The following is a 14965-nucleotide window of genomic DNA, read 5'->3' on the forward strand; positions in this document are numbered from 1 at the left end:
AAAACCAGCCTCAGCGCTCCAGTCTCGGAGAAGCGGTTTCCACGGAGAACATCCAAAGGGGGCTCCCTCGGTGCTGCTTCAGCCGGGAAGGTGGCGGAGAGAGGCGAAGCGCAAAGACAGGTGCAAAGGTGCGGACGCGTCTCAGGAGCCCCTTCCTCCCGTTAACAGCTCAGGCATGGCACTTTGGAGAGGAGTAAGCACTTTGGTACCAAAAGGGGACACAGAGTGGGTTAGATCCGGCTACCCAGAGATGGTCTGAATTCCTCAGTTCCAACAAGGGCAAATCCAACACTTTCTTTTTAAGTTTCAGAGGCAGGGTAGCCAGCAGGAAACAGTCTGTAACAATAGCAGAGCCGGAAAGTGGAACACGCGGGAGACGCAGGGGTGAGCCAGGAGGAGAGGCTACGCCGGGCTTCGCGCGATCCGGACCGGGGATGCTGCAGCAGCCGCCTCGGTCAACTTCGTCCGAGACCAAATGCGCGCTGCAGCCTCCGCGATGCGGCCGGTCTCGGCTGGGCGGTCTCCGCGGCGGCAGCTGAGGCGGGAGCGCACGGCGGCGGACGCTCGCTCGCTCGCTCGCTCGCTCGCTCGCTAGCTGGGGAAGGCGAGGGGCTGCCGGCCCCGGAGCCGCGAGGACGCCACGCTCAGCGGCCGCCCCCGGCCTCCGCGCCGCGGGCCTCCCGGGAGCAGCCCCGACGCGCGCGGGCCCAGACCGCCGGGGTTGTCATGGCAGCAGCTCCATCACTGACCGCAGCTCTCCGCCGTGCAGGCGCCGAGCGAGCTGGCGGACCGCGCGCATCCCGGCGGGCGGCGGGAGCGGGGCGCAGGCGCCCACCTTAACCCCCGCCGCGCCGCGCCGCGGCCGCAGGAGCTCAGGCGAGGAGTTTAACCACTTCCCCCCTTGAAGAGCTGTCACTTCCAAATTAAGAAGAAATGCAAAGTTACTACACAGCCTCAATAAGCCCAAGACGTCTTAATAAGGGTCACAAACTAATTAACTAGGAAAAGAAAACTCTGCAGCATGCATGCGTGCACCTTTAAAATTATCAGATTAATACATTAGCATTTAGAGTAAATTTAAAGTGTTGGGAGGACGTTTTAGAATCATCTCATTTTTATTCAACAGGCAACGCCCACCCCACCGCCACCCCCCAAAAGCTACTTCAAACACCATTCTAAATAGAGATCTTCCATATATAAAACAAATGCAAAATCACAGAAGCCTCTTAGTGTGCGAAACTGGCAAAACCGCATCAAAATTTTGGTCAAGTTCAGACACTGACTTACATTCTTTATTCTTGTTTTGTCGACATTAAAAGATGTTAGCCCTGCAAAGTGCTCACGCAGATGAATGAGTGTGAGCCCCTGGCTTTATTGATGCAGAGGCTTCCCAGGTGTCCTGGGCTTCACACTCCTGCGGAGCTGATTTCATCTTAAGAGGTGTGTTTTTCAAATTCTTGAAACCCAGGGAAAAATTGCATTGGCCTCAGTTGCTGTCACTTCTCCTCTCTGGCTGCCGTGGGTCCCTCTGTGCCTACATCTGCATGTTTCCTCTCACTTCAGCTCTGATGGAACGCAGTTCCTTCCAGCCTGGGCCTGGCTCCTGAGGGAGGGGGAAGCCCAGAGCGGCACAGCCCACCCCACGTGCTAACACCAACATGTTCTCTGCTCAGGGACTCCTGTCTGAGCTCCCTGCACTGACCCAGATTCTCCCTGGGGACAGAGAGGAAGCAGCCGTGGCTCTGTTTTTCCCCTAGACTCTCTCTCAAATCCAACCAGGAAGCTCTTTTTTAAAACAACTGTTAAATAACAACAACAACAACAAATGTTCTTCCCAAAAGCCATCCAGCCACCACCAAAGAGACTGAATGATCCTAACTGAATCGCTGTAACCGTAAGGGTCCTGGTGCCATGAGAGTGCATGCATCTTTCAGCTGGTCTCCCCACTTACGTGTAGATAAAACGCGGGGGAGTGATGCACGGGCATCTCACTCATCGTACCCCGGTCACTCCAACTGCCCTGGGTTGGAAGGGATGGAGGTGGGTGTGAAGATGTGGAAGCCACGCTCCAAGGTAACAAAGAAAGACTGAGGAGGCATGGCTTCCTCTTTCAATAGGTGACCCGAGAGTGTACAACAATGTAAAGTCAAGCAACTCACACTGGAGATCTCAATTAATCCATCATTTCGCCCATTTTCCCCTCGTCTCCTCTGTTGACTTTTCCAGTGTTAAATTCTCAGGGAAATCCATCGCTACTTTTGTCCAGTGGGGACCAAAAAAAAAAATCAATTGTCAACTTATGACCACAAAGAATGACTTTACTATCAAGAAAAACAAAAATGATGTCTTCAGGGTGCAGGAGGTTTTGTTTATGCTTTTGAAAGAACAGGAGGAGAATTTACCTATTTTAGTACCAATCCGTTCTGACAAGTCCCTACTTTACCTTCACTTTGCAATGGGAGTTGTGGAAGTAGGAAGTGGCATGATTTCACCAAGTTAAGATATTATATGAGCAGAGGTCAGGTGTGAGGTCATGACTGCTGACCTCAGTCTGCCGAATTTGGGGTTCTCCTTATGCAGAGGCCAAGGAATTACCTGTAATCATCCACATCCATTTTAAGCACCACTCGGCTCCCCTCCAAAACTCCTCTTTGTAAACAGGTCCCACCACCGCAAGTGGAAACAAACACCAGCAGTGGAGAAGGAAGGGGGACTTATTCTGGGCTTTGGAGTCATTTCCCTCCAGGCTTGAGAATGGCAGGGATGAGTCCTTTCATGATAAATTCTCACCCTGGCTCTTGCATCTAATTCCCAGGTAGGTACAAATGAGCATTAGTTTTTGCATCTAGGAATGTGGGTAATGACAACAACAGGCCTTCCCGAGGGGCCTACATACATGATTAACTCTACAGTAAAATACTTCGAAATCCACTTAAGGTGAAAGATGCTTTATTAATACATTTTGCCTGCCACTGCTTCATTATTATAGCTGGGCAGAAAAATAACTCTTCTTACAGGCTCTGGAAGATGTTCAGTTTATACCAGTCTGCATGCGGTTGATCTAAGACGCTCACACCATCTTTGTCTCTGGCGGGGGAAGGGAGAGTGGTAAGCTGCAGCCTCCCACCCTGGCCGGCAGAAAACCCACCAGAGATCAGGTAACGCTCAGGCTGGACAAAGAAAAGCCACTGGCAACCTCACAGCTGCTTTGTGGACCCAGGGATCCAAACTTTATTCAAAAATGGAAGTTTAGAAATTGGTGAGAGGTCAGAGATGCCCGCACAATTAACAAGGCAGAATCCATTTTATTGAAACTGCTGATTGAAGTGGTTTGACTAGATGAAGATCAAAATCACATGTCAACTCCCTTCTCATCCCCTAATCCCTAAATATAACCAAACACTTAGTGGCTTATCTTATATCCCGTCTCTTGCTTCATAAAAACTGCTGGATTTATTTTGTTTTTCCCAGCATATCCGAGTTAATGAAAAAGGAATGACAGTCAGAGCAATTTCATTATTTGTGTTCTTTATAGACATAACTTCCTTTCTACCTCCTGGAAAGCAGATTCCTAACGAGCGCCCACCTCCACTTTCTCCCCGCCACCCCCCTGCTGTCTCCCTCTCCATCCTCCGTTCCCTCCTGCATACACATATAGTGTACACATAAATCAACTTGTCATAGCTTGTCTCCACGCTGGCAGCTGTAATTGCTGCAGGTTATAAAAATATCTATAGGACAATGCCTTTCAAGCTCGCAGGCGTGCACACACACACACAGACACACACACACATGCACACACTGCCTGAGCAAAAGAAAACAATCATATTCCCTTTAATAATCCTGGGACTGCAAAGGACAGGGTGCAGAGGAGCTTGCTGGGTAGACTCTGGAGGGCTGGCAGGTAGAGGAGGACGCAGGGCTAGACGGAGACGCCGGGCGGCAGCAGCCCCTCCTCACTAAAGCAGGGCTGGAAAAGGGAAGAATTGCCAATGAAAGGGAAATTGTTTCAGCTGTTGCTTTTGTTTTTCTCTGCGTTACCTACAGCAAGCTGGGGTTGGCTAAAGAGCAGTGAATGTTCTACACACACAAGAGCCCGAAAGAAGAGCTCTAGCCTGAGACATGCCAGTGCCGCTTCTTCTCTAAAAAGGTGAAAGGCCCCCCTCTCCTGGTGGAGATTCCAAATAGGAGCACAGGCGAGAAGATGCGACACGCAGGGCAGTTAGAGCGGCGTGGCACCCAACAGACCTCGCAAGTTTTAATCAGGAAAGGCGGTGTCCGTCTGGCTCAAGAGACGGCTCTAGGGGAGTAGCGAAGGGCTGGACTCTGGAAAGGTACCTGCTATTCTTTCCTCCTATGTGAATATAGGGTCAAAATGAACTCATTGTTCATCCGGGCTAGAGTCTGGTGTTGTTAGGATTTCAGCAGGGAGAGCCAAAGAGCAACTTGAAGATGAGGAAGAAGCGTCCAGAGAGAAGAAAGAGACCAGGAATAGAGAGAATTCAGGAGCATGGGAAGAAAAGGCAAAGGTGAGGCTGCCCATGGACTTTGAAAGGTACATAAAGAGGGGGGGTGATCAGCAGAAAAGTTGGCACGTAGACAAAAAAGTAAAGAAAAGCAGGGCAAATGATCAAAGTCAAAGTACCATCAAAGCAAAGGCCAGGTGCCCAAAGGGGAGCATTGCAAGAGCCAGGGGTCTTTAGAGAAGCATCTCTCCATATCTAGGTTTGCGGTCATAATAAGACCCTGGATTCCCAGAATCACAGAATGATATGGTCAGAGGGGACATTGAAAGATGTATAACCCACTCATTTCATAAGTGGGAGGAGTGAACCCGGGAGAGAGGATCCATTATCATAGGAATAAAGTTAACAGCTCATAAATCAGGACTAGAGCTCGGGGCTGATGGCCCCGCTCCTGTGTTCTCTCCACTATACCTGGCAGGTAAGGACACTGCTTAAGGGCCAAATGACAAAATATCTCCTTTGGCTGCTATATCTGCGGCAAGAGAGAGAACCACAGAAGTGGTTATATTAACACAGAAGTGTTAACTTAACTTGCTGCCCAGTACTGATGCCTCTGGGCATCCAGTTATTCAGCTGAATTCAATGTCAGCCATTAAACTTCGACAAGCAGATTTTGAGTGCCTCTTGTGAGCCAGGAACTGTTGGAAGTTAGAGATACAAAGAAGAAAGACATTGCCCTGCCCTCGATTTGCTTACAATCTAGTGCTATTGGGGTTGTCAATGGTTCTATTTGCATTTACATCCAGGAAAGTTGAAGTTGTAATGAACTCACCCCAGTGCTTCCTGGAAGCCCCTAAGAACACTCTTGTCGCCAAGAACAACAGGCTGGGATGTGCCTCCCCCGTTGGGAACAGTTGATTTCCAGGCACTGTGTGTCCAGGGTTCCAGGCACTGACCATGGTTTCCTAAGACTCATTTAAAGAGGCATGGGGGGAGGGGCGGCGGGATATTCTCAAGGATTTAAAAATGTAGGGAAGAAATTCATCTACTCAACAAACACGTTTTCAGTGCACAATAAATGTCAGCTATGTGCTAGGTGGTGGATCCCAGTGGTGGGCAAGAGAGACAAACACAAAATCCATTGTGCATCTAACACTGGCAGGGGAGACAGATATTAAAGCAAGAACTTTACAAAACTGTAGATACGACGCTGATAAGCACCGTGAGGAACTGGAAGAACATACATGATAGAAGTTTCTCTGGGAATCAGGACAATCAGGAGACGCTTTCCTAAGGAAATGACTTTAAACTGGGACTTAATAGCGAGAAGGAGTCGACGGGGCAGATGGTGTGGGCGGGAATCTAGTTGCAGACAGGATGGAATGTATACAACCGGGGACGGCAAGGAGCCTGGGACGAAGCTGCCTTTTATATTCACAGACTGTGCTCTGTTAAACTAAGAGTGGGGACGTCTGAAGTGCTCTGATTGGAAAGCTCTAACTGCTCCCTCATCCTGTGTTCACGCATTCATTGATCCATTCAGTGCTATTTATCAATTAAGAGTGACCAGGGGCTTTGGACTCAGACAGACCAGAAGTCAGACATCCTCTCCTCCATCACTAGCTGTGTGACCTTGGGGCAATAACCTTGTTTGTGAAATAGTGATAAGAATGGTACATAGCACAGAGGGTGGTGTGAGGATGCTATGAGACTCTTGACGGACACAGGTGAGCACAGGGCCTCTGCATGGGGACTGCACGGAGGCCAGCGCGTGTGCTTCCCTCCTTCGGAAGGGGTCTAGGTGTGATATTTGTCCCGAGAACCCAAGAGCAGCCCTCTGAGTGCCAGACCTATGAACACCATCCCTGTGCACGTCCTGAGGGGCTTCATCCCAGGGACAGAACAGAAACATCATGCTGAGATGTGGTCAGAAAGGGAAGTAGCTTAGCCTTCAAACCAGGGCAGGAAGAAGGTGACCCTGCAGTTCCCACCCCAGTGTCTTGAAAAGCACACAGGATCCAGGCCTGTGGGAAACAGCCTGAGCTTGAGAAAGAGGATGGGGCTTCCTCTCTGTGCGGCAGCCTGGGAACTTCTGTCTGCCATGCTCCCATATATACCTGAAAAGTGGACAAACAACCTGAGAAAAAGACAAGACGCCTCCATCTCAGCGGTAAATGAGCAGCGCCTCTGACCACCTTCGTGGAACTTGGGCCCATCTTCGCTCCCGTGGGCCTGGTAGTGGCGTCCAAAGCCCCCCTACCCATCCCCAGGTCCAGATTTACACCAGTCACTGGATACTAACATGCACTGCTGGCCTCACTGCTCCCAGTTTCTACCCTTGAGCATCCCAGGGCTGTGCTACAGGATCAGCCAGACTCCATTTCCAAGGTTTGCAAGATGCAGCCCAACCAGAGCCAGTAGTGGCTTCTCACAGAGAAAGAGCCTCTGGACGGTAACCGGCCACCCCAAACTTGGAGCTTAAACCCCAAATGTACCATTAGAGGAACCTGGCTTTCCTCCCCAGCCCAGCCCCATGCCTTTCTCCTTAATCAATCATCTTTTACTCATGTCTCTTTTTAAACTTTTCTCTGAATTTTCTGCATTTTCTCCCCAGCCAGGAGCAACAGCAGAAGTGGTCAAACTTAATGAGACAGGAATTTGCTCAAAAACTCAGCTGTACTTCTTACTGGAGGTGGCATTTTGTAAATATCATTTTATAAACCAGAGTCCCTGGATCCGAGTCTTAACTCACGCCATCATTAAATAAGTCACTTGCTTTTTTTTTTTTTTTTTTTTTGCTTTTTTTAGCTTCTTTGTTTTCAGAAGAACCAACGTCTCCATGATATGTGAACCTTTGAGAAGATCTAGTGTCTAATACATCCAAATGGGCTAATGCACGTCTTTTTTTTTTTTTTTTTTTTTTTTTTTTTTTGCGGTACGCGGGCCTCTCACTGCTGTGGCCTCTCCCGTTGCAGAGCACAGGCTCCGGACGCACAGGCTCAGCGGCCATGGCGCACGGGCCCAGCCGCTCCGCGGCATGTGGGATCCTCCCAGACCGGGGCATGAACCCGTGTCCCTTGCATCAGCAGGCGGACTCTCGACCACTGCGCCACCAGGGAAGCCCGGGCTAATGCACTTTTGAAAGCTGAAAGTACTGTTCTACAGTAAGGTGACAGCCCGTAGAGGGCTGGGGTCAAGGGTACTGCATTGGGCCCCCAATCTGTCACTTATTGGCTGCATGGAGTTCCCCAAGTCACCTCCACTTTCCTTCTAAGTGAGGAGTTTGGATTAAATGACCTCCTAGTCCCCTTCCAACTCTCAGTCTATGGTTTTAATGCTTCTCAACACTCTTCTCAAAAGCAGTGTATCTTCACGTCCGCTTATCGGTTCCTCCTATAGAGAAATAGCCCTCCTCACCCTGTCCTTCCACTGTTCCCATTCACCAAGGTGTCCACTTCAAAACTCGGAAAACTGTGGCACAAAGTAATTAATGAGCCACATTGGACCTAAGGCAGGCGATGGAAGAGCCGTGATGATTAAAAGTCTTCCGATAAAGGGTTTCTTTAAGGAAAAGAAAATCCCACAATGCAACCAGCAATGTTAATCTTCAATAAACAGGCTGTTAATATTTAACTGGAATTTATTTAAACCTACAGTAACTGTCCCATTAAATCTAAATTACTTGCCCTTTGGGGACTCTTCCCCTAAAGCCGAGCTGGGACATGGCTGTCCAGATCACAGTCCGTGCTAGGCATCCAGCCACAAAGAGGGTATTTCAGCCATCCATTTAGGACTAGATGATTAGCATATCATGGCTGAAAGGGCTTTAGAGGTCAACTAGACTAGTAAGTTTCATATTCTGTGTCTTTGGACTTTCTGGGGACCTGTTTTCCCCACCTCTTCAGCAAGGACTTTATTGTGTGTTCTATCTTTGTGTGTCTCTCTCTCCAACCTCTTCATTCTATTTTGAAATTCCCTCTCACTCTCTTTCCTTTCTGTTAGTGATTATTTTTTCTTTTAGACTTCATATTGTAGACTCACTCTGCTGTGTTTTTGTCTGTCTCTCCTAAGTTTCTTAAGAGAAGCCACTTAAGATATATAGCAAATTCTGTGTGTGTGTGTGTGTGTGTGTGCGCGTGCGCACGTGTGTACGGATATATAATTTTATGTGTCACAAAGAACATTTTTATAATGGCAGTTGTATGTAAAAGACTAAAAGCTGTGAAATAATCCCCAAGTCACACAGCTTTAGAAGGGGCAGTGAGAGTGTAATTGGGTGGAAATGATCTTTGCTATCCCTGAAATCAATCAATAATTTTTATTATAAATGTGGTCCCAGCTGAAATTCTGGGATGTTATTTTGCTATGATTTTAACCCATTCATAGCATTCCTACAACAACGCACACACACACACACACACACTCATTGCGTGCATCAAATCAGTTTACTAGTGAAACGTGGATTAAAGATGACCACCTCATCAGATGGATTAGTGTTCAAGCTGCGTTAATTTTCTCAAGAAGTGGGAGCTGGTTAAGACTAAAAGAACTCACCCTGGGGTTTCTGAAGGTGTGGGTCCCTGAGTTAGGCATATGAACGTTCGCCTCGCAGGGCCTGGTGATGGAGAGAGGGATGCGGTCCTCGATGGATTTGGGTGGGAGAAACATAGGGCAGAGCTGAGGGGCAGGTGGGCAGATGGGAAGGTATCCCACACATTTTTAAGAGGACCAAACCCGTTCTCAACTGTTTGCTTGTGGAAGGCTTTACATGTGTACTGCCTGTAGAACCCATGTTTCTTTGTATTTCTGTCGCCATCAAGTTAGATGAAAGACACCACACAGGGACTTCCCTGGTGGCGCAGTGGATAAGACTTCGCACTCCCAGTGCAGGGGGCCTGGGTTCGATCCCTGGTCAGGGAACTAGATCCCACATGCATGCTGCAACTAGGAGTTTGCACGCCACAACTAATGAGCCCGCATGCCTCATCAAAAGGAGCCCTGGAGCTGCAACTAAGGAGCCCACCTGCTGCAACTAAGACCTGGTACAGCCAAATAAATATAAAAAAAAAAAGACACTACACAATCCTCACAGTGTCTTCAGTTGGAAAACAAATCCTCTGTATTCAAAGCATCTTTATTCTTTACCTTATTGAATCTTATAAATTGAAGAAATGACTGAACACATTTCTACATGCTTATGCAGCTCCCTGGCTTTTCCCACGTCTGTCTCTCGTTATGCATTTGCCTTTGGGAGTTCAGGGTCTTTCGGGACAAAGCAATGGAGGCTGCAGATATAGCAGCATATCCCTGCCAACCTGGGAGTTGATGTGGGCTTTCCCTCCTAGAAAGGAATGATTTCCCTGAACCATGTGTACACTTTCTTTATCTAGGTTACCAGAAAGCTACAAGTGGTGCTGCAGGTGATGAGATAGTCAGAGCCTCTTGGGAGTGGCCTGGCAAAGTGGACTTAGATGGGGCTCAGGTAGCTCTGAATCTGGGGAAGGGAGAGCAGGGAAAGTGTTGTGAGCGGACATGTGAACACGGACAAAATATGAAAATAATTCACCTAAGCTTTCACGGGAGTGTCCCTAAGGTTTTAGGACCAAAGATGACTTAGAAAGTCGGTAATGAGGAGACTTTTTTTCAAAAGCAGAGAATTAGCTTAACGCTAAGACACAAATCAGGATAGATTGTCATGTTTCTATATGGAGAAGTATTAGTACCAGAATCTCCAAGGGAGAGTTGCTGGGACAAACCAAATGCCATATTTCTATCAATGATCTGCCAAAGGGAATTCAGAGAGGATTCTCCCAAGTTTGAAGAAGACATTAAGTTCCCTTAAGTAGTTAAGTCTTCAGTTGACCTGGATGAGCTATAAATAAGCCACAAAGTTATGGGAGCGTGCAGAGAAGTGGGCAAATGCAATGTAATGTATTTGAGGAAAGATCATGGAAAATGTACTTTTTGACGCTGGACTCTGGGCAGCGGGATAGGAGCGGTGACGGAGTGGACAGAGGAGTGTGGATGGCAGGGTTAATGGCTCTGACTTTCAGTCCAAGCTCCACAAGTGGCCAGCTTGACCTTTTAATAATTTTGATAATTGATAATTTGACCTTGGATAATTTTCTTGACCTTTGATAATTTTCTTACCTCTCAGAGCCTCAGTTTTCTCCTCTATGAAATAGGAATATGGGCTACCCCAAACATTTGCTGTGTGAGGCTAGATAAGACGGCAGATGTAAAGTACGCAGAGAAGTACCTAGCGTGTGGTACAGTCTCCACATGCGTAACCAGGGAAACGATGCTGGAAACAGTCATGGCCAGTAGCTCCCAAGCTACGGTCCTTACAGCACATTTTGGAGTATGATAATATAGATTATTGTTGGCAGGGATCAGGAATTTTTGCCAAAAAAGAAATGTTGGGCCTAACATTTTATGAAAACTGCTAGAAGAATATTGGAAACATAGAAACAAAGAAACATTCCCTTTACTCAAAATTACTGTGTATAAATTCTTCAAATGTTACTCATAGTATTTATCCATTACAGTTCCCAAAGCATCCAGGAACTTCATGTGACCAGCTTCTGAGTCAGGAATCAAGACGCATTTCTGATCTCCTCTGTCCCTCTCCCATGGCCCTCTCCCCTGCGATTCCACATTTCTTTCTCTCGTGGGTTCTTCACCCAAAACATTTCATGTCCAGTCGCCTTTCCCAACCCCATGGCCTTACCTTGGCCTGAGCCATCATCCCTTCTTATTTTCTTGTTTGGAATCATGAGACTCTCTCTTACAGGGATTTCTTCCACCTGCTTTTACCAGGTCTATTTCAAGCTCCACTTTCAAATCAAGTTTTCCTGAAAACCTGACCATGTCACTCCCTTCCTGATTCAGTCTTTAGTGGTTCCACACAGGAATTTGAATATGCGGTTTCTGAGCCTTCATGATGTGGCCTGGTTTGTTTTCACCTTTTTCTCTTGTTACCTCTTCCTTTATCGAGCCATGCCACTTTTTATTTTAATTGATTATTATTTTAATCCCTCAAAACTTCCTCTTTTTCACCTTGGGGCCTTTGCACAGGCTGCCTTCCTGTCAAGAATACTGTCCCCACACTTTTCAGGTTAAGTTCTATTCATCCTTCCAAGTTCTAACTTCCTCATGAAGAACATAACTATTCCATTCAATTAGGTAGATGCCCACTGCATCGGTACGTCTAACGTTCATAATACTTGTAAGAGTTTAACTTCTTTCGTAGTCTCTTATACCCCCGAAGCCTCACACAATGCCTGGCACATAATAGGTTTTTGATAAATATTTGTGGAATTTAAGTACAGCTGGGGAAAGTTCAAAAATTAAAATTATTTTCTGGCAGGGCAGGGACTTCCACATGAATGAATATTAAGCTGAATATTTGGTATTCACAAAGCGTACGGATAGGGCGTACACACACTTGATAACCAATCTCTAGCTAGAAATAAGAAGAATTCTGAGAAATTGACAGATGGCAGTTTAAGGATAAAAATAAGCGTGTCTGTATAAAACATTATACAGGCCAAAAATAATATCTAAATAGGATAAAGGAAGGCTTGGATAAATTAGTGGGTGACAGACCCATTCTGGTTTATTAGGTTAGGGGTGTCTGATGTATATCTCTAACCTTTGAAGTATGAGTCCCATGCAAAATGGCCACTGTCCAAAACACCTAAGGAGGACATCTGAATTGATATGACCTGGGGTGACCTTTTTAATGTCATATTCCCACGTATGCAGTAATTTTATTGTCCACGTTGCTGGGGATAATGGAATTATGCTTGCCTTTCCCTCTGCACACCTTATGGCAGCCCGTTCTAGAACAGTTGTGTACACTTGGTAGGAGTATTTTTGAAATGATGCAAGAAAAGTTGTGTGTAATTTGTGTGAACAAGGAACCCTGAGCAGGGGGAAAGCCCCCTTCAGCCTTGAGGGAGAATTAGATGGACTGCCTTCTATTCTTGCCCTCCACTACCTTGGCTATTTCCTCCACGTCTGACCCCTGACTTCCACTTCCCGTCTCTGCACACAGGTATCTCTACCAGACCCCTTTCTTTCTTCCAAGACACAGTAGAGTTCTAGGGAACTGGAGTACCGTTCCCATGTTCCTGTTATTTATCAGACCAAAGTAGGAGACATTTACACATCAGGTTATATAAATATTTTCAGTACACCATTCTGCACGTGGGAAAGCTAGCTCACCACACTCTCATAAAAAATCCACTCTAATCCCAACATCCAGCTTATGACCTCCTATCACTCCATCCAAGAATAACATTAATAATAATCAGACTATTAGTCAGGGGGCTTGGTTTGAACCTGAAAATTATGAAAAACGGTCTTATAAATTATTTTCCAAGGACATCATCTTTAGGCATTAACAGGTACAACTGACTCTGAATTCTGGGAATTGAGCATAATTACATGGAAACTGACAGGACACAAATGCCAAGAATCCTGTTAAACTTTAATATCTCGAAAAACGTCTCCTTGTAATTATCTCTTTCCTTTGTCTCAAATGTTACTGTGAATATGTAGAGACCTAAGCACACACAGAAGTGGATGGACTGGAGAATTTGATCTTTGGAAGCGTGGAGTTTTGAAGGCATTCCATAAAATAGTGAGGTGCTGAGTAGAGCACTCGGAATTTGACAATCTCCAGAAGTTGTTTCCATCTTTGTATTGACTCTGCTCTAGTTCTCTGCTTACAATTCTCCACGCCGAGTAGAAGCTCCTCTGCATCAGTAATTATAGTGCAAATGTAGGTCATAGGCATTTGGTGTCTAATGCAATTCCTGACCTGTCCTATGTCTTTGGAAGAGTCATTGCATTTTTTCAGGGCTTCAGATTTCCTTTCTGGAAGTGAACAAAATGACATACAACTCTAACAGCATCAATATTTGCATAGAGCTTTAAACCTCACCGCTGATACCGCTTATCTCCCTTGGGTAGGCGTGTCTCCTACATTTTTTCTCCTTTCTGGGCTCCACGAAGGCTCCCCTTGTTTCTTTTCTCTACTATTTTACTTAAATCTTAGCTCTCTGCCTCCAGCCTGTCCCTAAACCTGTGCTTCTTACAGGGGCAGGGCAGACTCCTAGGGGGAGGTTGGTTGCATTGGTACGTGCAAAATGCGTCACTGTAATTTCCGAGACATGCCAGCCACTCAGTGCACGGGGGCCGGGGAGGCTAGACACTCAGCAATGCACATGATATTGTTACCATTGTCGAACACCCGCCTCACATTTAGGTGAGTGATTTTTTTATATCTAGGCCTAAACTGTACTCCATTTGAGGCATCAACACAAAATATCTTTGCAAGGTTTTAATATTCACCAATCCATCAGGAATGCAACTACCTGTCAGCTAAGGGAAGACTGTGCTTTGATTTGTTCAGATCCTCACCAAGGACTGTTTACTAGTTTGAAAGATCTCATGACCAGTGGTAAAGCTCAACGTAGTCGAGTCACCAGTTCTCCAGCCCTGCATCAGTCTGCAACGTAGCCATCACATTCATGGAGATTCTATCTACAGACACAAGCTTCCACACTTCAGTACATCCTATGGTGTAGTTGTGCCTAAAGATTTATTTTACACTTACTTGATTATCAATCATTTTCGATTTATGTTTCTTATAGATCCAGTTAGGACATTAAATAGGTCGTTTTTTTCAAGTAGGTATACGGGTCGCTTATTTTATCTACAAATTTAATTTTCATGGAAATAAAGGTATTACAAAATATTCTCTTAATGAGACTTGGATCAGATAAATTAGATAACTCCTGACATAGACAATTCCGTACACAGAAACCAGCTTTATCTTTCTAAAGCACAGCTCAGTGATGTCCTTTACCTGTTCAGGAAAATTCAGTGGCTCGCCTACTTCATAGTTCAAATTCCCAAGTTTGGGCATCAAGGCTCTTAGGAATACGCCAGCCTAACTGTGTAGCCTCAGCCTCTGTGGCCTTACTCCGCCCCTCACCCACCATCCTGGGACTGTTCAGACCCTCTGGATCTCCCAGTCTAAGTATTTGCTCAAACTTCCCATCTGCGGGGTCCCTTGTCTTCCATCCACAGATTTCTAAATCCCATTCAGACCTCAATAACCAGTTAAAATTCCATTTTCTTCATAAAATATTACTTTCACTGATGCCCCTCTGTCCCTCTCCTTCATTGGTTAGAATCAAACCTTTTCTGGATATATAAGCATATATTTCAGAGAGATATGTTACAAAATGTTGAACTTCTTATACATATTTTTGTATTATAGTCGACTGCCTATTTGATCTCACCTATGAGGCTAGAAGCTCTCTGAAGACAGGTACCACTTCTTGTTCATTTTTGTATCTTCCCAGGCTGAGCCAAGTGTGTGGCCCTGAGTGTGAGTTCAATAAACATACGTTGGACTGGATCAGCATCTCAGTCATTGAGAGGGAGAGCCTGGGTACCATTTCCTTTATTTCAGCTTGAGGAAA

The 14965-nt window shown here is 46.1% G+C and overlaps 1 protein-coding gene across 3 annotated transcripts in view; it reads right to left on the reverse strand.

Moving 5' to 3' along the window:
• The window catches only part of NTM (neurotrimin), a 931021-nt gene that overhangs the window by 400550 nt on the left and 515506 nt on the right, over window positions 1–14965 (reverse strand). The window lies entirely within an intron of this gene.

Source organism: Tursiops truncatus, chromosome 8 (genome assembly GCF_011762595.2).
Source record: "Tursiops truncatus isolate mTurTru1 chromosome 8, mTurTru1.mat.Y, whole genome shotgun sequence".
Classification (NCBI taxonomy): domain Eukaryota; kingdom Metazoa; phylum Chordata; class Mammalia; order Artiodactyla; family Delphinidae; genus Tursiops; species Tursiops truncatus.